Here is a 22,856-nt window from a genome sequence, read left to right as displayed (position 1 = left end):
TGAAATCCTCTGTGGTGGTATGTATACCACACAAATCAGCAAATGCTACGTACATACAGTCAGTTCCGCTGTAATGGGACAAACGCATTCCTAAAAATCACTAAGAGTAGAGAAAAATGGGATTGGGGCACAATACTCAAAAACTTCCTCAGCAACACATTAAAAAAAGAAAAAGGAGAAACTAAAATGGTATCAGTTTTGCATGTTAAAATGGAAGTGGTTAAGAAAAAAATAAATATTATAATAAATGTGGTGCTTTACCTTGAAAAAGACCCGAGGTTTCCTTGCAAAATGGGTGTGGGAGAGGTTGCCTCTTGTGAGTTATTGTGGAATGGTGGAGGGAAGGTGTCTGAAATCTGAGGAAAAGTTAACTCCCCACGTGGATGGGTGAAGCTCCCCACGGGAGTTGGGCTGAGGTAGCTGGGAGATGTTTGAGGTAGGTGTGTGTGCTGTGTATTCCTAGGCACAGGGCTCAGTGCAGCTGGTGCAGTTTTCTGCATTCATGTAGCATTTAATGGCATGTAAGCAAATAACATTTATTCAGTGCTCTTGTTGCTCCCTGCTGTAACAAGTGCATTGAAACAAATTTGAGTTTTCCAAACAAATGTTAGAGCAGAACTGACTGTAACAGGGCTTTTTTTCCGCTTCCGAGAACTGATTTCCCAGCACACCTCAGGAAGTGCAGCTCTTGGGTCAGCCTGGAGAAGTCTTGGAAGACTTGACAGAGAAGATGACAATTGAACTGAGACTTGGCAAATTAAGTTCAGTGTTTTGCCAGGTATGGCATAGGTAGAAGGAGGGCATTCCAGGCAGGGGCAACAGCAGCACCTGGAAAAGCATGCAGATGTAAGCCTGGTATGTTCAGGAAACTCTTCTGTAGTTCAGTGTTAAATAAGGTCAGAACTTGGAAGGGAGGAAGGAAGGAAGGAGAAGGAAAGGTTGTAAACAAAACATAGTAGTTAGGCAGGGGCCTGTGACCCTGTATGCCACCTGAAAGAATTTGCATTTTATCCCTCAGGGGCTAGAGAACACTGACAAGTTTTCAACAGCGAATTGTATTTTCTAACACTGATTAATATAGCACTCACTGTGACCGTAAGGAAGGTAGACTGAAGGAGACTCAACTGGAGTGTGGGGATATAGTGTGGTAAGGAGGAACTAGTGTGGACCTTTCATAGGCTTGACCCCTTTGAGAGTATTATAAAAGCTGTAGATGCTTACTAGCAACTGTGTCCTTTCTGTGTTCCTGGAAGCCTGTAACCCTGTTTCTTGGTTTTAAGGGCTAGGCCATGACAGTTAAGTCTTCTATATGGTGATGAGTCAGGTGAGTTTATAACCAACTTTCACAATAGCTAGTTTCACAGTTAGCTTTATTTATACAGTGTTTAAAAATGAAAGCAAATGTCCACCTACAAGAAGAAAAAAATGATGCAGTGAGTTATGATTGGAGAAGTTTTATCTTCGTAATGTATATTCATTGAGAAATAATTACATGGGCCAAAGGTCTCTTTGCCCATTGGATTCCTATTTTTGCCCAAATTATTTTATAATAGAGAATAACCATTGTAAGGGATAAGTAATCATCAGATGAAATGCAGGGGTTAAGAAAATGATATAACTAGAGTCTCTCAAGCAAAAGTTAAATACAGATGATTTTAATTACAAGTCTAAATTAAGAAAGCCATCTAGCCTACTCTTTAAAACATTAAATCTTTTCTCACAAGGTTCCTTAGCATATCTTGATGCCTGTTACCAGAGGAGGGTACTGATAAACCTCATAGTTTGGTTAAAGATACCAGAGATACTCTAAAACTAATTGAAAACAGGAATATCAGGATAAAACATAAAACACCATGTCCTACAGTTTTCTAGCCAGTAAATTCCAGTATTCCACACAGTACTTAGAGTCTGATCCGCATGTAATAAATATTTGTTACGAGGCTAAAATGCTGTACTTAAGTTTAGGGAGAGCTAGAGATGAAAATAATGGAAACATTGAGAGACTTTTTTAAAAGAATTTTCTGATCTTTGAAACTTTGGAGAATATAATTAATGGATTATGGGTTTACAGAAGCCATATACCCTCTCAGTAGTTTGTCTCTGATACTTTTATGAGGAAGTAGTTGTTTTTTATTTTTTTGATGGGGCATTGGTGATTGGTTTTCTTAATTATAAAACTAAAAATTTACAAAAATAATACAAGATTATTGCAGAAAAATATAACTTTCATGAATAAAAATTAAAACTCTTAATAAGCTTAAGGAGTGCTGTTTTGGGTTTCTTTGTTTGTTTTGCTCCCTCATTATTTTTATAACTTTTCTTTGATAGGGAAAGGTGTTTGATCATCAAATAAGTTCTTGCTGTAGGCTAGATGTTCAGTTGTTACTTAGTATGATGGCCACTTGTGAAAAGAAACCAAGGCTATAAGCATATAATAAAAATAAAATGTGTTGTAATCAGACGGTCATCGTTGTACTGTAATTCATGGACCTCAGTTCACCTTAAAAGGCAGATTCTAATCTTTCCCTAATCCAGACATGGCCAGATTATATGTATGCTTCCTCTTTTTTGTATTGTCCATATTCCTCTCCCATCTCTCTCAGGACTCCTAACCTTTTCTTTATGCTAGATGTTATTTCTTCTAGTCCTCAGCATTTACAGAAATAATAGTATGTCTTTCTCTAGTAGAAATAAGGCTTTCTTTTCTTTCTGACCCTTTCCTCACCATACCTTAATCTATATTGTTTTGTTTTCTGACTGAGCCGTTTGGCTTTTCTAGAATATGCAGAGAATCATCAGTGAAGTCAGTCATTTAATACAACCAAGTAGAGGAATAAAAGCACCCTTTTTAGGCATGGCATGTAAGACCCTTTAGAGTCTTTCTTCCCAGCTTTTTCTTTCACTTCACTTCACCTATCCTGTACTTCAGCCATCTGAACCACTCCTCACCTTTGGAAAGCCGGATCCTGTTGTCTCTCTGCCTGAAATGCCTTTCTCCACTCGGCAGGCAACTATTCATTATTTAAAACCTAGCTCAACACCACCTTCTCTGTAAAACCTTCCCAGACCCCCTGCATTAGTTAAGGTTAGGTACAGTGGCAAGTAACAGAACCTCCAAAATAATAATGGTCTTAAAAACGAGAGAATTTCTCTCCGGTAACAGTGGAATTTGCAGTGCAGGTCTGAAATGACAGCTCTGCTTCATGACATCATTAGGGAAATAATGTCCACCTCAGGCCTTCAGAATCTCTCAGATTTAACCTGTGTCCTCACCATCCAAAATGGAGGTATCTGTTTTACACACTATGATGTACAAAGGAACAAAAAATGGGACTAAAGGCATTTGTGAGCTAGCTGTTAAAATTTCCCTAAAGCTTGCAAATTACATATCTGCTTGCATCTCATTGGCTCCATGGAAGGCCTGGAAGTAGTCTTTATTTTTGGTGGCTCTGTTCCAGCTAATTGTGTTATTATGGAGGAAAGGGAGAACAGGTATGGAGTACAGCTAGTAGAGTGCCACACTTCCCCAGCTAGAGGTAGTTGCTTTGTGTTCTTGACAGCACTCTAATTAGCAGTTAGGTTGTATTATAATTCGTCTTCTCCACCAGATTGTGGACTTCTAAAGGCATTCAGGAAAATTATAGCAAATTTATCAGAGACAAAAGCAGGCAATGATATTTAAATAGCCATGTGAACAACGGAATTGCCCATATAGACACTGATTTTTTAGTCTTTTTCTTTTTTTCTATTTTCTCCATTTTGTAGAGGAAAGTGGACACTGCCAATGGTAGACGGCATGACTTCTTTTCAGTAATGCCTCAAAATTGATCATACAAGATAGAACACAAAGTTATTTAAAAGGTGATACATTCTGTGTATTATACTGTTTTTTTAAAATTATAGTCAAATATACATAAAAGTTACCATTTTAACCATTTTTAAGTGTACTGTTCTGTGGCATTAGGTACATTCACATGGTTGTGCAACATCACCACCATCCATCACCAGAACTTTTCTAGCTTCCCCAACTGAAATTCTGTACCCATTAAACACGAATTCCCTGTTATTCCCTCCCCCAAGCCCCTGGCAACAACCATTCTACTTTCTGTTTATGAGCTTGACAACTCTAGGAATTTTATATAAGAAGAATCAGTATTTGTCCTTTTGTGACTGGCTTATTTCGGTTAGCGTTAAGGTCTTCAAGGTTCATTGTGTCGTAGCATGTGTCAGAATTTCTTTCCTTTTTAAGGCTGAATATATCTGTTATATATATGTACCACATTTTATTTGTCCTTTCATCTATCAGTGGATGCTTGGGTTGCTATATTACACTGGTTTTTTTGGCAAGATTTTTGTATCCTACAGATATTCTCCACACAAATAATGTCTTATTATAATTTCACGACAACTTACCCCCAGACACAAACCACATAATTACATGTTTTTAAAAGGAAATTTAACAAAAATGCAAAGAAGATAAAAGCAATCACCTATATTGGAAACTTATTTTTCTACGGAGTAATCCCCCCTCCTGATCAGTTTCTGAAGTATAAACTAAAAACTAAAATTGTTATGAAAAACATTTTCTTGGTGTCAAATCCAGAAAATAGGTACAAGAGTGGAATTAGAAAGAAATATAGTAGCTTTTCACAAGAAAAGATTAAATTTTGTTATATTTAAATCTCTTGATTATATGATAAAGACACAGGAGGGTGCAACCTGTGAATCTCTATTCTACTGAAATATGGAAATTTTACCAGTAGGCAGTGAGAAAGAAATAGAGCTGTAGCCTGCTGGTTTTGCTTTTATGAAATTTCTCTAGCATTGAAGAGAAAAGGGTTATAAATGGGTAGGGTAAGGAAAAGTAGCTTCATTCCTCTTACCTGACCTCCTTTGTTATTAGATGGAAGTTAGTTTAGTGACAATAATTATTATCAGATGTTTGATTGCCAGTGATATGACTGATGCCTAGAAAATTGTGGGTTTTGGCCTCTATCCCACTGGATACATAGTCCAAATTATTGGTTAAATTCTTTTACTAAAATTCTGATTAAGCTTTCAAGTAGTTACTTAAATAAAATGCACATCCAGTGGTTTAAACAGAATCTCACAGATACTTTCCCATTGCAGCTGATTGGTCAGTTTGGCGGTGAGTCTTACTTCTCTGGCCAACTACACACCAGCTGTTGATTTACTCAGTTACTTGAGCCAAGGCCTAAGCACCAGAATAGAACAGAGTACCTTGGCTCTGATACTGTTTTATCTTTTCCCTAAAAGTCTGGATGTAGATTTCCATCCTTCCCATAGGTGTTTTGAGTTCCAAAAAGCAGTCTAAGACCTTGTCTTTTAAATCTTTTAGTACGGTTGTAGAGATAAAATTGACGTTCCTGAAAGAATCTTGAGAAGAAAAGAACATGTGGTGTTTGCTGTAAACACTTTTAGGGAAATTAAAACTTGATGTAGACATTAAAAATAGAATTGGATGGTGAAGGACAAAGTAGTGGAGGTGTTTTAGAAGTAAGAATTAAGTTTGGATAAAATGGGGCCTAATTATGGATGGCAGTGAGTGAAAGTCAGCCACAAGAAGCTGTGTGTGACTGTTGAATGCTCCTGAAAGGAAAGGTCTGGCGGTGTTAGGAGTTAGGGAGAGAGGAGAGACTAAGGTGTTGCAGAAATCTAGCAAAGTGGCAATAGAAATCTGGACAAGGTTACTGGCAGTGAGAGTGCAGAAAAAAGGTAAATTTGAGAGCCATTCTGGAAAAAGAAACTATTGAATTAGGTAACATTAAATATAATTGTGTCACGTGGAAGAAGAGTAAAATAAAAAATTTTATAAGAAATTCCATAGAAACGTGTACTGATATCCCACTTTGGGGAGAATTCTTGAATTAACTTTAGATATGGTGAATGTGAGGTGCAATGGGGAATAGCCAAAATGAGACAGATTTTTTAGGCTAGTACTGGACTGAAAAGTGGGTGGAATGTGTGGACTAGACTTCTGCTTCTAGAATTGGTTCTAGAAAATACCTCATTATAACAGTAAAGACAAGAACATAGGTTCTCATAGCTTCTACATACCTAAAAAACTCTTAAAAATCAAATGTTTTTTTCCCCCTCATTAGCTTCATTTCAACTGAAGGAATTAGGTTAGTTAAATAGATGTAGTTCATAAATTACGTCCACGACACTGAAGTTCTTCTCCCATACTATTAAGAAAGCAGAATCCAGATTGCCTTACATGGACAGATGCAGAACCGGGGCAAGGATTCAGATGCTTTCATAAGGAACAACATCTTAGAATAAATAGATATTGTGGCAGAATAATGTCATACCAAGGAGCATTATGTTCTTAAACATTGTAAGTTACTGAATTAACTATTTAACTTGTAGTTTAATTTATAATATTTGAAGTAGTCTACTAGTGTGTAATTAAATGTTTCATGTTTTTCTTAAGTGGAACATTTAGTTGGAGCTGCTGTGCCAAACGTTGATGGCTTTCTCTCTCGGAATGGCTCTTTGTGTATATAGCAAAACATTTATAACCATATGGAGTAAAGTAGAAAAAACCTTGGCAAAAGAGTATTTCTCTTATAATTAGAAATTGTCTTAAGATACAATATGTTACAGTAAAGATAAAGCTAATATAATTAGAGAAATAATAGCTTAGTATAGAGATGATTGGTGTTTCACTGAAGATACATGAGGTGGTAGCATTTTCCTAGTGCCCCAGTGCCTGCAACAAATACTGCTTTCTGCATTCTTCTCTTTTTTTTTTTTTTCTTTGGCCATGCAGTGCAGGATCAAACCTGTGCGCCCTGCAGTGGAAGCACGGAGTCTTAACCACTGGATCACCAGGGAAGTCCCTCTTTTCTCTCTTGTGTACACTTCTTTTTTGCTCTTTATTTCTTCTTTTTATGGTGAAATATAACACACACACACACACACACACACACATATATATAGCACAGAGAATAAAATGTAAAGGTACAGTTGAATGAGTAATTATAAAGCGTATTCACCATCCAGATTAAGAAAAAGAGCATTGCAAATATACCAGAAGCCTGCTATGTGCCCTGTGCCAGTCTAACCCCACTTGTATCGGCCCCATCCAATCCACCAGAAGTAACGATGTTCTTACTCTGGTGATAATCATTTCTTCCTTCTCTTTGAAGTTTATCACCTATGTGTGTGTCCCTGAAGGGTATAGTTTACTTTTGCCTCTTTTGTATACATATATACAGACATATGTATATATGTCAATATGTCTTTTGTATCTGACTTACTTTTGTGCATTGATCCATGTGGTGTATGTGTTTTTTTCATTTGTTTGATCCATCATATGCATACTGTTCCAGCATATGAATATGCCATAATGTCTATATTCTCTTCTGTTTCCTAATATTGAAAAACAGCCTCTGCCCATTCTTGTATATTTTTCTTGGGGCACATGAGCACCAGTATTTCAAGAGTTTCTACGTAAGAGTGGAATTGCTGGATCATAGGAAATGCACATCTTCCAATTCACTGAATAATACCAGAGTGTTTTCTAAAGTGATTATTTATACTCACCCCAGCAGGATATGATCATTCCTGTTGTTCTCCATTCTTGACATCACTTGGTATTGACACACTTAAGTGTTTTGGGCAGGAAAACCGTCTCTTATGATTTTATTAAGGAGTATGAGGCCCTTTTCCTATTTGTGAAGTGCCTGTTAAAAAGGTCTGTTACCCCCTTTTCTATTTGGTTATCGGTTTTTTTCCTACTGATTTTTAGAAGTTCTTTATATTTTCTGGGTATTAGTCTTCTAATCTCTTAACAGTTTTGTGTGTTGAGAATTATTTTTCCTTCCCTGTGTTTTGATGACTAGAAAAGCCTTTAATTTTAATGTAATATGATTTATCATTCTTTTCCCTTACAGATTATACTCTTTTTTCCTATAAAAATTTGCAGATCTTTTCTTAGATTTGTCCTAAGTACTTCATATCATTGATGCTATTGCAAATGATATGTAATTTTACATTTTGTTTTGTTTGTTGCTGACATGTAGGACCACAATAGATTTTTTATGTACTGATTTGTATCTACCAACCCTTCCAAATTCTTATTAATTCTAACAACTTTTGTGGATAATTTTGGATTTTTTTAAATACACAATTATTTCATCTGAGAATAATGATGACTTTCTTTCAAATATGTAGAGATAAATTTAAACTATGCCTTTTATTTCTTAACTTGCCTTATTCTGTTGATTAGGACCTCTATCACAATGTAGAATAGAAATGATGATGATAGGTATCCTTTTCTTCTTCCAATCTCAGTGTCTCTTCAATGATAAGGTTAGCTGTCGTTTTTCAGAAATGCTCTCTATTAAGTTAGGTAAGGTTACTTTTCAGTCTTAGTTTGCTAAAAAGTTTCATCATAAGTGGATGTTGAATTTTATGAAATTCTTTTTCTACATCTGAGATTATCATGTATTTTTTGTTTTGTAACTATCAGTGTGATCAGTTACATTAATTTTCTAATGTTAATTCAACCTTGCATTCCTAGGCTGTGTCTAACTTGATCATTTTTATATACTGTTGGATTCAGCTCACTAATATTTTGTTTTAAAAAACTTGAATTTATATTCATGACTGAGATTGGCCTGTATTCTTTCTTCTCATAGTGTCCTTGTTAGGCTTTGGTATCAGGTTATATTAGCCTAATAAAATAAGTTGGGGAATGTTTCCTTGTTCTGACCTCTGAAAGAGCTTATATAAGATTGGAATTTCCCCTTTAACTAAATAATGATAGAATTCACCAATGAAGTTATCTAGGCCTTAGGATTTTCTTTTTGGGAAGAGTTTGACTACAGATACTTTAATATTATTATATTTTATTTCCTGTGGACTCTTGTTCTCACTCATGATGTCTTCTGTGTACTTCTGTTTGACTGTGTCTAATACTCTTTGTTTTTAAAATTACTTGTGGGTATCCTTTGAGGCCTAGAATCAAGTTGTCTTCCTTCAGAGAGGGTTTATGTTTCCTTCTGCTAAGATGTGTGTGGGTCTCATTAGCCCAGGGATATTTTTAAAAATTTCACAGTTTGAAGTTCCCTGGACTAGGAGTCCATGCAGACAGACTGCACACCCTTGCCCAGGCTGGTCAAACTTCTTGGGGACCTATATCCTGGATGTTCTACCCACCAGTCTTTTTCTTGTGCTTCTCTCTGGGCTAAAACAGTCATCCCTGCAATCTCATGAGGGTGGGATTAGGGTTTAGATTTAATTATAGTTTACCTTTACCAGAGATTATAGCCTTTTAGGATCCCAGTTTTATGTGGGGAAGAGTTCCCTTGCACTCTATACCGTTTGAGGAATCTGTGTTTGAGGGATTTGTTGCCCTCATCCTAAGAGGCCAGTAAAACCAAAGACCTAATTTACTGAGCTCTATTTACAACTGTCCTCAGGGCCAGAGTATCTTCAGGGAGGTCCTGTTATCTCTCTAGGTTCTAGTTGTTCCTAGTTTGTCTGGCAGTTTCCCACCATCTTATCAGCTTTTTATTTTAAGGTGTTTTGGGTTTAAAAGTCCTTAGAGGATTTTTAATTGTTTTCAGAGGAGGGTTGATCTCAAAAATCCTGGTCTGTCATTACTAGAAATGGTAGTTCCTTTTGATTTTTTTTTCTCCCACTTAGTCTTCTGTTTCGTTTTTTGACTTCAGCCTCCATGTTAATGACCTAATTTCAAAAACATTCATATATTGAGCATCTAATATGTATCAAGCATGGCACAAAACAAAGTCCTTGCTTTCTTGAAGCTAACATTGTAGTGGATTCTGGATTGTGGGGAAAGTTGCAGCACTACTGGACAGCATTTTCCACGCTAATCCACAGAACATTGGTGACCTGTGAAATCCTAGTGATTTTGCCATTGTCGAGTAAATTTGAGAAATAATGTCCAGGAAGAAATCCTCTCTTAGAGAGCTAAGGCACTAACTTTTCTAAATTGAAACCTTTATTTGTAGAATACCTTTTAATATCTTATTTGCATACGAGAATTTCAGGGAACATGATTTATGAAATGTTGGAGTAGGCTTAATGTATTAAACATCTCTCTCTATATATTTTTTAATTAATTAATTTATTTATTTTATTGGCTGTGTTGGGTCTTTTTTTTGCTGTGTGCGGCCTTTCTTTTAGTTGTGGTGAGTAGGGGCTACTCCTCGTTGTGCACGGGCTCCTCATTGCCGTGGCCTCTCTCGTTGTGGATCGCGAGCTCTAGGCTCGTGGGCTTCAGCAGCTGCAGCACATGGGCTCAATAGTTGTGGCCCACGGGCTCCAAAGCGCAGGCTCAACCGCTGGGGCGCCTGGACTTAGTTGCTCCGCGGCATGTGGGATCTTCCTGGAGCAGGGATCGAACCCGTGTCCCCTGCATTGGCAGGCGGGCTCTCAACCACTGCGCCACCTAGGAAGCCCTAAACATCTCTATATTATTTACATGTTGCACAGAGTAATTTCAGCTTCTGCTTTCCTGCGGTCATGTCTAAGGGGAACTTTTGCTGGGGGAGTAAACCAACGCAGCTGTGCTCTGCATTGTGAATGACTTTCCTTACTTGGCCATGGGTAGTTGGACTGGCATGGATACCCAAATCCAAGATTCCAATCATAGGTCAGTCACTGGCCAACCAGAGAAAGTGTAGAAAGTTTTGTCAACAGGGAGTGTGAATTAATCAGGTTCTCACAGATCTGGGTTGGTTAAACAAATATAGCTCTTGCTTTCAGCTTTCTGTCTGGATGTACTCCTGATTGACAAGTAAGGGAGAGTGGTGGTTTCTGTAAGGATACATATGATGATGAGGATCACAAAACTCAGAAAAAGAAACGGATCTGGCAGTTAAGCAGTGGAAGAAGCCGAATTTGAAAAGGGGGACCTCTGATGGACCAAGAACTAGCCAAAGGTATGGCAGAGTGGCAACTGTGAGATAGAATCAGGCGGAGGAGCAGAGACCAGCTGGTGGCCAGAGGCAAATCAGATACCAAAAGCCTGGTACCCAGGGAGTTGCTGAGCCACAAGAATGGCAGGAGCACTAAAATACGGACCCACAAACTCCTGCTGCTTGGTCCTCTAGGGCAACGCTAGGACTGGACCAGGTTCTCAGGTCCAGGTATCCTTAGGGTCTAGGCCCACTATGTTACTGATTTTGTTCTTGGGTTTCTGTGAGAATTCTTACTTCCCTTATCATCAAAATCATACTTACAATCCGTACTCCTCCCCCACCACACACACCTACATCTGCCAACCTGAGTGTTGGTGCCCTGCCACCAGAAGAGACTGACACATAAGGAAAGAGTTGGATTCATAAGAGACTGATATATGAGTTGAATTCATATCGGTGCTACTTTTTTGATTAACATTTTTATAACAGTGGAATACCCACCATTCCTACCACTGCTTTTTATCTTCTTTTTATTGCATTTTGAAAACTCATTTTCTAAGCTCAGCTGTGCTAGAAGTGTTAATGTTGTATTGCATCACATAACCTATTTCTGTCGTTTATCCTGTAAATAGTATCTCCATGTACAAAAGAATGCACATTACTTACTATTGGTACTCTTTGGCAAAGGGTATTTCCTGCTTCCCAATCCGATGTTATTTAGTACTGATCCCCAATACTGTTTGAGAGCCTGGGTGGCTTTTTTTTTTTTTTTTTTTTTGGCACACAGGCTTAGTTGCTCCGTGGCATGGGGGATCTTCCTGGAGCAGGGATTGAACCTGTGTCCCCTGCATTGGCAGGCGGATTCTTAACCACTGCGCCACCTAGGAAGCCCTGGGTGGCTTTAATGAAGATCTCTGTGTTCATTATTCCTTTCTCCACTGATTGGTTCATCTGTCCATCTAACCACCATTTCTTCATATCTTTTTTTCCCTCCTCGCTCTCCCCTCCCACCTTTTCTTTAAATAGTTTTTTTTAATACCTCATTATTTATTTCTTCTGCATTTTACACATAATTTGGGGCTTATAATATGAAATTAGATTGGTCTTTTGCAAGATCTACTTTCTTTTTAAATAGTGTTTTTCCATCTAGGAAATTAATACATTTGAATGTAATGTCTTGGAAAATACAGAAAATGAAAAAAAATGAAATTACAATAATCAGAAACCACCCAGGATAACCACAGTGGTATTTCCTATCCATAATCTTTTTATTAAAATATGTTTGTATGTATATGTATTTGTTGAGGTCAATTTATATACTGTTTTATAACCATATTTGTCTTACATCATGAACATTTCCAGAACATTAAATGCTCTAGAAACATGGTTTTAATGTCTATTATTCCAGTAAATGAAAGCACTACAGTTTATTTAACCAGTCCTCTATTAACTGAACAATAGTTATTGCCAGTTTTTTGCTAATATTACTTATGCTATGATGACTATCTCTTGTATATAAACCCTTGTGTCTTTATCTGATTATTTTCTTGGACTGCATTTCTGATTGTGAAACCTTGAGTCAAAAGGTATACACATCTTTTTAAAGTTTTGAAACATAATACTATATGAAATTTCCTTCTTGAAATGCCATGTGAATTTATGTCCTCACATTAATATGTAAAAATACTAGCTTCACAATACCATGCTTAGATACTACCATTAAAATGTAAAAGAAATAAAACAGACTTTGCCAAGTTGATAAGTGATATGTCTTATATCACAATTTAATTTGGATGTCTGATCAGTTCTAAGAATGACCTTTTTCATATATTTATTGACCAAGTATATATCTGATTTTGTGATTTTTCTGGACATGTCCTTTGCTACTTTCTATTTGAGGTGTTTTATCTACTTCTTATAAATGTGATAACACTGTCATATTTTGAAAATTTTTATTCAGTTTATCATTTGTCCTTTAATTTTGTTTATGGCATTTTTTGACGTGTAAAAGTTTAAAGTGTCCAGTCATTAAGTATTTTGATAATTTCTTTTGGTTTCTTTCTTCAGTATTTTGTTTAAATAGGCTTTCCCATCTCTTTGAGAGGGTAAATGGTTTCTTACGTTTACTTCTTTTTATGTTGAGTCTGCTTTTACCATTTCATTGAAATGTTCACCCATTCTTCTTATATTAGAACATTTGATATTACAAAATTTTAGATTCAGAAGTATAGAGTTTTCTAGTTTTAGAAAATCTGTTAACTCTATTTTTACTTCCGTCTCCTTCCAAAAAGAAGGAAAAAAATGATTAACAGTAAACCTGCACTTGGACATTTAGTATGATGATAGTTGAGTTAGAGTTATGCAAGGGTGTGGGAGGGGGATCTCCGAGTCTGTCAGAAATTTGTCAACTAAGGCCTTCCATTTGGGTTTCCTGTTAGTAACAGCAGAAAAGAGGAGGAACAGCCAGTTACATGTTTCTCATTGTCTGCTTAAAGGAAACATCAGTTTTCTTGAGAGAGAAATCTTGGCAGTAAAGTCAAAGAGGAATTTTTCGTGTGGATCTTTATATGAGGAATGCTGTCTTGATACCATTTTTATAGAACATAGAATAATACAAGGCCATTTATTTTATAAACCCTTAATAAAAGTTAAGGGCATAATATTAAGTTGTAATTACGGTAAAGTACTATATCTGCAGGGAGTTAAAATAGTACAAACCACATATGTGTCTTTCTGGTGAAGTAATTTGATAAGAGGTAGAGCTTAGAAAATCTCTGGTTGGTTATGTATTTCATAAACTAGCTCTTTCAGCATAATAATTGAGATTTTTAAAAAGAAGATTTTGATTTATGTGTATTTATGATGTCTAGTTAGAAATAGCAATTGTGGAATGGCTCATACTTATTAGATCCAAGTGTTTAACTGGAGAGTTTGACATTTGATTGTGAGAATAGGCTGTTATTTGACAAGGTGGAGAATTATCTCATATAAGTGGGTTTCCAGAATTACTTGCAAGCAATAACAGACTATTTTTACTTGCTACACTTCAGTTATAATGTGAACAGCTTAAGTAAATAGTAAATCTTACTTCATTTCAAATCTGACAGAATGCCTAAGAATTTTTTGTTTTTCATGAGTTACTGCTTCCTTCATTATCAAAGAATATTGAGAATTAAGTGTACTTTAAACTGCTCAATTCATCTTTGAAGCTATTTAAACTTTCTTTATCTGTAAAATTACCCTTATTTTTAAGCCATGTGTAGGGAAAGTAAATATATCTTAAACTATGTAGGAAGGTTTTTTTTAAGGGAAGACAGGAAGGGGAAGGTTTGTGTTGACAGAACAGTATAGCTTTTATTAGGTATTTTTTTTGCAGCTGACACTAAACTTGTGTTTAAATTGAACATTAAATCAGCACCTGACTGAAACATGACTAGCTATAGAGTACAAGACTATTTAGATAATTCAGTATGTTAGATGTTAGGGATTGTACTTCAGTTGGACAGTAGTATGATGAGGAATCAGAGTTGTATCTGATGTGCTACTGCTAGACCGTAAATAACTTCAGTCTGTTTGTGGAATGCTGTGCTTATATTTTAAATTCCAATATTTAAAAAAAATCACAGATGGTTGAGGTACGTTAATTCAGTTGCTTGTAGAGGAAGGACCACCTGGGCTGGTTAGAGACAGAGGGTTGCTTATCCTCTTTAACATCTCCTGTGAAAGACTCCTCACAACTCTCTTTTGGTTGTTTATTTACATTTGTAACTATTTGAAATATTAATTTTTTTCTAAGAGTTTCTTTGTTTTTGTCTTCAGAGGGATTGAAGTGTGACTGCTCAGAATTCTCCTTTTTAGAGAAAGACTCTTTATATACATAAAAACAACCATTTGGTTACCTTATTGCTCCAGGTGAGATGATTTCAGCTGTATCTTTATATTCCTAAGTTAGAATACTGATAACTGTTGTTTTGTTGCTCTTTTTGTGCTGAGTTCTTAAAATGTAGAGGAAGTAGCCAGACATAGTGTCCCCTGAGTTTTCTTAGCTGCTTGAAATCCTGTAATCAATCTTATGGCAGATGTTCTAGAAGGGAGTGAGAATGGAGGGAGTGAGAATGGAGGAAGGTGCACTATTTTAAGCAGCTATTTCAAGTAATACATGCAAATGATGATGAAGACTGAACCTGGGAGAAGGGTAGTGGAGATGGAGAAGAGGGGTGGACCCGGTAAGGCGCTGGAGTGGACTGTAGACCACATTTTTCCAGTTCACCACTCCCTAGGGGAAGTAAAAGGCAGTGGTAATTCTAGGATATCTAGCATATTTCTCCCCCTGCAATTTGAATCTCATCCTTCTGGAGCATACGGAAGTTAGGACTTTGGCTAAAAGGCATTATTTTCAAGAAATGTCCTAACAGCCTGTTTCCTTGCCCTTTAAAGGCATATTCTTTGTTGCATCTCTTTTAATTTCTGTTTCCATTTCCACATTTGTTTTCAGCATATGGATCTTGTAACCGGTAACCCTGCTGGGTTTTTTGTTTTTTTTTTTTAATTTTTTTTTTAAGATTCCTTAGGGTTTTCTATGTGGACAATCATGTCATCTGAAAAATGGGTCGTTTTATGTCTTCCTTTCCAATCAGTTATGTATTTGTTTCTCTTTCTTGCCTTAGTGTGCTGGCTCTCGCTTCTATTTTGACCCTAACCTTTTGCTCTGGCCACCAGTTATTAGAAATCATAGGTGTTAGACTGACTTCTGTCTGGAACAGAAGTCAGGGTTGCCTGGGTTGGTGCTTTCCTTATGCAAAGATTTTTAATTACTGATTCAAAATCTTTTAGAGTTATGGGCTTTACTTTTTCATTTCTTTTTGAGTCAGTTTTGAAATTTTACATTTTTCTAAAAACCTAGCCGTCTCTTTAGAAAGCTTTTTAATTTATTGGCTTAAAGTTCTTCATGATTGTCTCTGTTAAATCTTTGTTTTATATCTCTGTTCCTTTTTTAATGTCTTACAGTGTATGTCAGTGTAGTTTGTGACCCCGGGGTATCATGCTTTCTAAGGTTTTCCGGTCTCCTGCTTTGGTCAGTGTACTTGGCTGGAAGCACTTCTCTTCTTTCTAAACCCTCCTGCCCCCACTGCCCTTTTCACATTTGCAGTTTCCAAACTGCTGTGCACTTCTGCATGTAGTATCAGTAAATGTTAAAATGAATATATATTTTTATCATCTTTTCAGATTACTTGTTTTTCAATTTTGATAGGTAAGATTTTATTTCAGTTCTGTTAACAAACTAAAGGTTTTTTGATTGTCCTATTTTTAAAAAATAAAATGCATAACATAAAACTGGGGTATATTACTTGGAATTTCTAGTCTATAATTTTGGTAAAATGCTTATCTTGAAATTAGTTTTCTTGAATGGTTAAAAGGTATACTATTTGTCTTTACTTCTCCCCTGTACTCCTCCCAAATATCTTTCTGAAGAACTGACTAATTTCAAGATGTTAATTTCTTTTTACTTAGGCCAGTTTGAGGATCTAGATAAAAAACAAAGGAAGTTATTATGATTATAGGGTTTTTTTTTTTCTCTCTCTTGGATTCATTACAATCTGTCAAATTATTTAAAGACCCTGGGTTTTCTTCAGGCTTATAATTTGGCATAGAAGAGAGTGGTATCCTTTAGTTTGTAAAAGAATGATAACTGTATTTGAAGTAGTTTTAGATAAACAATAGAAGGAAAGTATTATTTTAAAAAATCATTTTATTTTAGTCCTTAGAGTCTTTGTATTTCTTGTGATACTAAACTACTGGAGTTACAAGATGGTTATCCTTCCTAGAGAAGGAAATGGTCCGGATTACAGTTGCTCACTTACCATTGGTAACTGAATATTCTTTCTAAATTATTAGCAGCATCACAGTAAGCTCCTTGTTAAGCAGTCCCAAATCGGAGATGCTTTTCTGGGTTAAGGCTAACCAATGTGGTGGCTTCATCCACTAAGTTCCTCAACTGAGAGTTGTTTTGTTTTGTTGGTTTTCATTTGTTTCTAGTTTACCTTTTGGTGTTAAGGGAGATTAGTGTGTGGGGGGAGGGGTGGGGTGGGTTGGGGGCGGGGTTGATGCCCTGTGCTCTGGGAAACTTACAGGCATTAATTACCAAGACCGTAATCACATACCATTATGTTTAGTGGAAACAGTTTTGCTTTTTGCTGCCATCAACAACAGGTGCCTTTAGCTGCCCTGTGGATTGGTTGTATAACAGAAGCTACCATTTTTGAGCCCCGTTATATACTCAGCTGTACTTACCTTTATGTCATGTTATCCTCTTAAAAGCCCTTGTAAGAGAGGGGTAATTGTACCTATTTTTAGATGGAAAGGCTGAGACTTAGATTTCACAGAGCTAGTGAGTGCTTGAATTTACTTTTCGGACTCTCTAAAGCGAAAGCGTGTGTTCTTTGTGTTCCACCATAGTCTGCCAGTAATGCTGTCCAGATAAGAAACATTTCAGTGAATAGTATGTTAGTATATTACATAAGATACTTTCTCCATAGAAAATGAAGCATAACTTAGTAGCACTTTATGCCTCCCTAGCGTGCAGTATCTATATGGTAAAATTTAAATTGTGGCAGTGTTGTAGACTTAAAAGGAATTTTGAAGCAAAAAAATGAATAAGGACTATGTTCCTTGGGCCTTGCCAGTACTATACAGATTAGCTATGCTTAGTTTAAGTTGTAGATGAGCTATAGCTTTAACTGCTAAGGAACACTGAAATCCCTCTAATGTTTCCTAGGAAATGATATAGAAGTTTAAATGCTTAATAATAGAACTTGCAGTCTGACAGGTGTTGTACAGAGGAAAATACTGACATTTATGGTATGACCTAGAAGAACTAAAAAGGAGAATTATTTTTAAAAAGAAAGAAAAGCTAAAGCTTTATGCTAGATAGTACTGGTAACATTTTAAAAGCTACTGTGTTTTGAGTGTCTCCTATGAACCAAAGGCTTTATAGATATGGTTTCTAATCTTCACATCCAACCCACGAGGTAGGTATTACTACCTTCATTTTACCAAGAGGGACATTTAGGTTCAGAAATGTGAAGGACTGCGTCGAAGTTCACAGCATTCTTAAGTGGTAAAGTTGGAATTCAACCTCCTTCCCACCCCAGCCCCTCAATTGACTGTCTCATGCCTCTGCCCTTTTCATTTTGTTGCCGTAAGCAAAATTCAGGCAGAATCACTACAAGTGATCTAGGTTTAAGAACTTGGGATTTTGATGGTTTGGAGTACCCTCCTGTATGATATTGGAAATTAGAATTATGTGAGTAAAATTTAAGAAACAGAGATGCAAAATTTTAGATATTTTTTTTAATCAGAAAAAGAAATAGCTCTTAAATTGTCTTTTGGGGGGTATTAATGCAAAGTCTGTATAACACTGTGACTCTCAATTTGATTTTTGTCTTTTTTCTTTTTTCTTCTTTTTTAAGATGTACTACTGTATTTCCCTTAATATGCAGAAAGAAATACAGGAACTTCTTAAATGTCATACCTTGAAATGAGGCATGTGGTTCCAAATATATTCTTAATTGACTATATAGTTGAAAGTAGTATTCTAGAAAAGAAGCAAAATTTAGTCACATAGATTCATTAGTTATAATAATATAAGAACATTTCTGAGTGGTATACAAGCCTAACAGAAAGAGTTATGACTTTCATAGTAGATAGGCATAGAATATAGACACCAAAGCACTCACAGTAGGCCTGTGACTATACCTTTTGCTCTGGGTTCTTTTGGTCAAAGTATTGTTCCACACATTGCAATTAAAATGGAACAAGCCAGCAGTTTTCTTTTGAGTGTGCATATGCTAGCTTTGTCAAATTTTAATATCAGTTCCATCCTTTAATGGAATATTTGATAAACCACCAAATTGCCATACAGAAAAAAAATCCCCCAAATATTAATACACTATTTTCTAAACAGTCTGTAATTTTCAGTTTTGAATTCTTCTTTTACCTAAGAGTTATGAGAGCCTTTTATTTTCCTAGTGGCTTTTGTTTAATATTTGGTTATTAATTCCCATTGTGGTCAAAATGTGACTGTATAATTTTTTAAATTTTGTTATGCAGTGTATTGTGTACAGGAAAGAGTGTGTAAAATTGTAAGTGAAGTCTAAAAAATGTTTAATAAGTAAAACCCATGTAGCCATTACCCAGCCAAACAAATAGAAAATTAACAATGTTTTAGAAGCCACCTGAATGCCTCTCACTAATTCTGTATCCCTCCTCACAAAGGTAACTGTTTACCTTTTCTTTATATTCTTACTAGATATGTATGCATATCTCAACAACATATTTTGGACTTTGCCTGTTTAAAAGATAAATTGATTCATAATGTATATATCTTCATATGGTATCTTTCTCTAAGCATTATGTCTTTGAGAGTCATATGTATAGATGCAAGTAACTAGTTTATCATCCCTGCTGTATATGAATATACACTCATAGACTGATGAGGTTTCACTAGGATGTCTCAATGACAGTCTCAGCTGCAGTGTTTCCTAAATTGAATTTATCAACTGTCTTCAACCCCTCACTTGTCACAACTGCTCTATCTGTTGTGTTTTCTCTCTCTGAAATAGCATCTCTTTCTACCCATTTGCCCAAGCCAGAAACTCTTTTTTAACACCATCCTCTTCCTCATTCCCCGTTTCAAGGCCATCAATTAATCCTGTAGGTTTGACTTCTAAACATTTCAGATCTGTCTGTCTCCACTATCACCACCCTAGTCAAGTTCTTACCTGGACCTCTGTAATAGTCCTTGTACGGTATCAACATCCTTTCTTATTCTCTTACTGTGGATTACAGGCCTACCTCTTCCACTTCATCTTCGCACTCTTCCCTTCACTTGCTAGTCTGTGTTAACTTCAGCCATTGTTCATGCCATGCTCATTCCTGCTTCAGGACCTTTGCAAATGTTGCTTCTTCTGCCTATAGAATACTGTCCTAATTCACCCTTACTCATCCTTTAGGACAGAATTTTGAAATATCACCTCTCAGAGAGGTCTTCCTTGCTCACCATCCGTTAATCTAGATCATGACTCCCTGTTACCATTAGAACTTTGTACTACTCACACCTGGCACTACTATAAAATTAATTAAATAGTTATTAAGGAAGACCTCTCCTTTGATTCAATCCGTACCAGTAGTCTACAAAGTTTAATACAGCAAGAAATCATAAAAAGGGATGCATGCCTTAAATATTTTACTCTGAGAACGTGACTACATGTTCATTTGTGAGTCTTTTTATCAAGGGGCAAAGGCCTTTACTTTGGGAGTAGGTCTATTAGTTGATAGGTCCATATTGTTTATCTTTCAGAAACCATACCCATAATATATCATCTAAGATTTCCAGTTGGTGTTTTTTAAGTAGAACAAGAATTTAGACTCTTCTGATGCATTCTGAGTTTAGAATCCTTATAGATTTTTGCACTATTTTTTCCAATTTATAAAACTATTTTCTTGCCTGTACCTAATTCAGCAACATAAGCATCTCACTTTTATTGAGTATTTCAAAGTCATTCAACTCAGTCTTCCCCAGTTCCCCACATTCTATTAACAATTAAATCACCTAATTACAGTAAGTATAAATGGCATGAACAGGTCTGGAAGCGAACTCAGCTGACTGGAAGAAGTCTCTGAGTGTACTAGGTCGGTGGACTCCACAGTTTTTGAGTGCACATGTACATGGTCTATGGTATCAATGTATTATGTAGAGTGTGATACTGTAACTCTGCAGTTGAATTATATGGCCATCTAATTACCTACAGAACAGCAGTTTTCTATGGTTGAATATAATATTAAGTAGCAGTATAAAAGATAAACAGGCATCCAAATGAATAATATAGATCATGTCATAGTAAAGTATGTAAATAACAATTTAAAAATAATTTTCTAAAAAACCCAAGTGATTCTCAGATTCTTTTAAGGGACTGGAGCTAGGATAGCCATGCATCCTTGGATTTCTGGGTCAGTCTTTAATATTAAACACTGTATTATTTTTTCTAAACATTATTGAAAAATCACCAAAATATCAATCAAAAATGGAATCTCTTAAACTGCCTCCTTGTACCAGAATTTAGCACAGAACTACTTTTTATCAGTCCACGTGTCCCAATTTTTGTACTGTAACTGAAGAGCTTCCTATTGGAAAGGTATTAATTATCATGACTAAGTACTCTAGATAGACCAAGCAATAGAGGAGGGATTTTAGTTGGGTCACATTCTTCCTCTTCACCCACTATGGCATGCCATGTAGTCTTAAAACTTGCTGAATTTAATTTATTTCTAATGAAGTGTGGATTAAATCCCATTGAAATGAACTCCTGGGAACTATTTCAATTATTTTGTTTTGTGGAAATTTTGTAATAGGTACTACTTGGTATCAAGCGGGCCATTGACTATGGTCTTTACTTTTCTAATATATGTAAATTTTTGTAGTAATGGAATTTGACCTTTATTCATAATTCTGATTTATAATGTATCCTGTTAAGTATCATTTTTCAACAAAAGCTGTTTTACTTACTACAGTATTATAAAACCAGTTTTAAATTATGATTGTCCTTCAAGGAAGGAATGACTTTTTAGAAATTTGCTTTGGATAGGTTTAAGGATAATTCTGCATGTATACAAATGTGAAAGGCTGTAATGGATGATAAACTTTCAATCTAGAATCAATACATTTGAAATTTAACACTTTTTTTATAGCCCTATGTAACTTCATATAAAACCATTAAGTAATAGAGTTGTAATTTAGTTCTCAAAGGGTTTCAGCTAAACACATTTCCAAAAATTTAACAAGAAAACAAATAAAAGAACCTCAGAACTGACATTGTTAATATTGATAGTTTAAATGCCTTCCTGATTCTTACATGGACTCTTCTATGAATCATTATCAGTATTTTCTTCCCAGTAGTACAGCCGCCCACGTAACATTCCCCACGTCAAGAAAAATCTACTTTCTGTCCCCAAAGGGGTGTGGAAGCATAATAGTCTTTCTTTAAATTAGGGTATTTTGTCACGATGCAATCTAGCAGCAGTCTCCACACTAGGAATAGAGAAACCAGTAAATTTCATGCTCTGTCTATGAAACTGAACCAAAGGTTTAGTGTTAGAAACTGCCTACTGTCACCTGGCAAGTACAGATGTTTTCCGGATGTCCTACTTGTTATACAGCTTACAAAGAATTGTAAATGGAAATAAGCTGTTTTAACTTTGGTCGCTTTCTAAAATGGACGGTCATTTTTTTAGGTATAATTTGCTTGTCAAAGAAGTATCTTTAGATAGTTACAAAATTTATCTTATAAACATGGAGAAGAGAGATTTCTGTACTTTCTGAATATTGCTCTTTTAGTTTCTGCAATGGTGTGGTTTATAATCTTACATACACTAGACCAAGGTCAACAAACTTTTTCTGTGAAGAAGCAGATAGAAAATACTTTAGGCTTTGTAGGCTACATGTGGTCTCGAATATTCTTTGTGGGTTTTTTGTTTTTGTTTTTTTAATCCTTTTAAAAAAATGTAAAAACCATTCTTAGCTTGAGTCTATATAGAAATAGGCCACAGGCCAGATTTGCTTCTCAGGCTATAGCCTACTGACCCCTGCTCTAGATCAGCACTGTCAAATAGAAATATAATTTGAACCATATATGTAATTTAAATTTTTCTAGTGGCCACATTTAAAAAGCAAAAAGCAGATGAAATTAATTTTAATACTATATTTTACCAGTTATATCCAAACTATTGTTATTTGAACATGTGGCACTAGCCACATTTCAAGGACTCAGTAACCACATATATCAGACATTACAGCTCTAGACCAGAGCTGTTCAAAGTATGGGCCATGAACCGGTGCTAGTCTATAGTGTGTTACCAGTCTATTACAGGTTAAGTATAGAAATT

The 22,856-nt window shown here is 35.9% G+C and overlaps 1 protein-coding gene across 4 annotated transcripts in view; it reads left to right on the top strand.

Annotated features, from left to right (window-relative positions):
• Nucleotides 1–22,856, top strand: part of SOCS5 (suppressor of cytokine signaling 5) — an 85,263-nt gene that overhangs the window by 55,600 nt on the left and 6,807 nt on the right. Inside the window, exon 1 of one of the 4 annotated variants that reach the window (XM_057741905.1) lies at nucleotides 14,739–14,828. The exons of the other annotated variants lie outside the window; for them this stretch is intronic. The gene's annotated coding sequence lies outside the window, so the exon portion shown is untranslated. Of the gene's footprint in view, nucleotides 1–14,738; nucleotides 14,829–22,856 lie in introns of those variants that run through there. 4 annotated transcript variants of the gene reach the window in all.

This window comes from Hippopotamus amphibius, chromosome 7, assembly GCF_030028045.1.
Source record: "Hippopotamus amphibius kiboko isolate mHipAmp2 chromosome 7, mHipAmp2.hap2, whole genome shotgun sequence".
Lineage (NCBI taxonomy): Eukaryota > Metazoa > Chordata > Mammalia > Artiodactyla > Hippopotamidae > Hippopotamus > Hippopotamus amphibius.
Note: the sequence above shows the minus strand (reverse complement) of the source record. Positions and strands in the feature narration are given on the sequence as shown.